Here is a 3543-nt window from a genome sequence, read left to right as displayed (position 1 = left end):
TTTCACAAAAAATTGCAGATATTTTTTTTCATTTTCGTGACACAAAAACAGGGACCCCGGTCATGCCGAACTATCGACATTCTGGACTGGCCTAAAAAAAACATTTTAAAACCATTTTCACCAAAAATTGCAGATTTCTATTTTGTCCCTAAAAACGATGACTCCGATCATGCCGAAAAAGCGACATTCTGGACAGGCCTAAAAAAAATTTTAAAACCATTTTCACCAAAAATTGCTGATTTTTTTTTCTTCATTTTCGTGACACAAAAACAGTAACCCCGGTCATGCCGAACTAGCGACATTCTGCACAGGCCTAAAAAAATACATTTTAAAACCATTTTCACCAAAAATTGTAGATTTCTATTTTTGTCACCAAAAACGATGACTCTGATCATGCCGAACTAGCGACATTTTGGACAGGCCTAAAAAAAAGCATTTTAGAACCATTTTCAAAAAAAAGCTCAGAATTCTTTTTTTCATTTTTTGACACAAAAACAGTGACCCGGTCATGCCGAACTATCGACATTCTGGACAGGCCTAAAAAACATTTTAAAACCATTTTCACAAAAAATTGCAGATTTCTATTTTGTCCCTAAAAACGTTGACTCCGATCATGCCGAAAAGCGACATTCTGGACAAGCCTAAAAAATTTTTTTAACCATTTTCACAAAAAATTGCAGATATTTTTTTTTCATTTTCGTGACACAAAAACAGTTACCCCGGTCATGCCGAACTATCGACATTCTGGACAGGCCTAAAAAACATTTTAAAACCATTTTCACAAAAAATTGCAGATTTCTATTTTGTCCCTAAAAACGATGACTCCGATCATGCCGAAAAAGCGACATTCTGGACAGGCCTAAATTTTTTTAAAAACCATTTTCACCAAAAATTGCTGATTTTTTTTCTTCATTTTCGTGACACAAAAACAGTGACCCCGGTTATGCCGAACTAGCGACATTCTGGACAGGCCTAAAAAAAACATTTTAAAACCATTTTCACAAAAAATTGTAGATTTCTATTTTTGTCACCAAAAACGAATACTCCGATCATGCCGAACTAGCGACATTTTGGACAGGCCTAAAAAAAAGCATTTTAGAACCATTTTCAAAAAAAAGCTCAGAATTCTTTTTTTCATTTTTTGACACAAAAACAGTGACCCCGGTCATACTGAACTATCGACATTCTGGACAGGCCTAAAAAAAACATTTTAAAACCATTTTCACAAAAAATTGCAGATTTCTATTTTGTCCCTAAAAACGATGACTCCGATCATGCCGAAAAAGCAACATTCTGGACAGGCCCAAAAAAAAAATTTGAACCATTTTCACAAAAAATTGCAGATATTTTTTTCTAATTTTCGTGACACAAAAACAGTGACCCCGGTCATGCCGAACTATCGACATTCTGGACAGGCCTAAAAAAACATTTTAAAACCATTTTCACAAAAAATTGCAGATTTCTATTTTGTCCCTAAAAACGATGACTCCGATCATGCCGAAAAAGCGACATTCTGGACAGGCCAAAAAAAAATGTAAAACCATTTTCACAAAATATGGCAGATTTTTTTTTTTCCTTTTCGTGACACAAAAACAGTGACCCGGTCATGCCGAACTAGCGACATTCTGGACAGGCCTAAAAAACATTTTAAAACCATTTTCACAAAAAATTGCAGATTTCTATTTTGTCCCTAAAAACGATGACTCCGATCATGCCGAAAAAGCGACATTCTGGACAGGCCTAAAAAAACATTTTAAAACCATTTTCACCAAAAATTGCAGATTTCTATTTTGTCCCTAAAAACGATGACTCCGATCATGCCGAAAAGCGACATTCTTGACAGGCCTAAAAAAAATTTTAAAACCATTTTCACAAAAATTGCTGATTTTTTGTTTTCTTTTCGTGACACAAAAACAGTGACCCCGGTCATGCCGAACTATCGACATTCTGGACAGGCCTAAAAAAATTTTAAAACCATTTTCACCAAAAATGGCAGATTTTTTTTCTTCATTTTTTGACACAAAAACAGTGACCCCGGTCATACTGAACTATCGACATTCTGGACAGGCCTAAAAAAACATTTAAAAACATTTTCACAAAAATTGCAGATTTCTATTTTGTCCCTAAAAACGATGACTCCGATCATGCCGAAAAAGCGACATTCTGGACAGGCCTACAAAAAAATGTAAAACCATTTTCACAAAATATGGCAGATTTTTTTTTTTCCTTTTCGTGACACAAAAACAGTGACCCGGTCATGCCGAACTAGCGACATTCTGGACAGGCCTAAAAAACATTTTAAAACCATTTTCACAAAAAATTGCAGATATTTTGTCCCTAAAAACGATGACTCCGATCATGCCGAAAAAGCGACATTCTGGACAGGCCTAAATTTTTTTAAAAACCATTTTCACCAAAAATTGCTGATTTTTTTTTCTTCATTTTCGTGACACAAAAACAGTGACCCCGGTTATGCCGAACTAGCGACATTCTGGACAGGCCTAAAAAAAAACATTTTAAAACCATTTTCACAAAAAATTGCAGATTTCTATTTTTGTCACCAAAAACGAATACTCCGATCATGCCGAACTAGCGACATTCTGGACAGGCCTAAAAAAAAGCATTTTAGAACCATTTTCAAAAAAAAAGCTCAGAATTCTTTTTTCATTTTTGACACAAAAACAGTGACCCCGGTCATGCCGAACTATCGACATTCTGGACAGGCCTAAAAAAACATTTTAAAACCTTTTTCACAAAAAATTGCAGATTTCTATTTTGTCCCTAAAAACGATGACTCCGATCATGCCGAAAAAGCGACATTCTGGACAGGCCCAAAAAAAAATTTTAGAACCATTTTCACAAAAAATTGCAGATATTTTTTCTCATTTTCGTGACACAAAAACAGTGACCCCGGTCATGCCGAACTATCGACATTCTGGACAGGCCTAAAAAAACATTTTAAAACCATTTTCACAAAAAATTGCAGATTTCTATTTTGTCCCTAAAAACGATGACTCCGATCATGCCGAAAAGCGACATTCTGGACAGGCCTAAAAAAATTTAAAACCATTTTCACAAAATATTGCAGATTTTTTTTCCTTTTCGTGACACAAAAACAGTGACCCCGGTCATGCCGAACTAGCGACATTCTGGACAGGCCTAAAAAAACATTTTAAAACCATTTTCACAAAAAATTGCAGATTTCTATTTTGTCCCTAAAAACGATGACTCCGATCATGCCGAAATAGCGACATTCTGGACAGGCCTAAAAAACATTTTAAAACCATTTTCACCAAAAATTGCAGATTTCTATTTTGTCCCTAAAAACGATGACTCCGATCATGCCGAAAAAGCGACATTCTTGACAGGCCTAAAAAAATTTTTAAAACCATTTTCACAAAAATTGCTGATTTTTTGTTTTCTTTTTCGTGACACAAAAACAGTGACCCCGGTCATGCCGAACTATCGACATTCTGGACAGGCCTAAAAAAATTTAAAAACCATTTTCACCAAAAATGGCAGATTTTTTTTCTTCATTTTTTG

This window comes from Salmo salar, unplaced genomic scaffold (assembly GCF_905237065.1).
Source record: "Salmo salar unplaced genomic scaffold, Ssal_v3.1, whole genome shotgun sequence".
Taxonomy (NCBI): Eukaryota; Metazoa; Chordata; class Actinopteri; order Salmoniformes; family Salmonidae; genus Salmo; species Salmo salar.
This window is presented reverse-complemented; position numbering follows the sequence as displayed.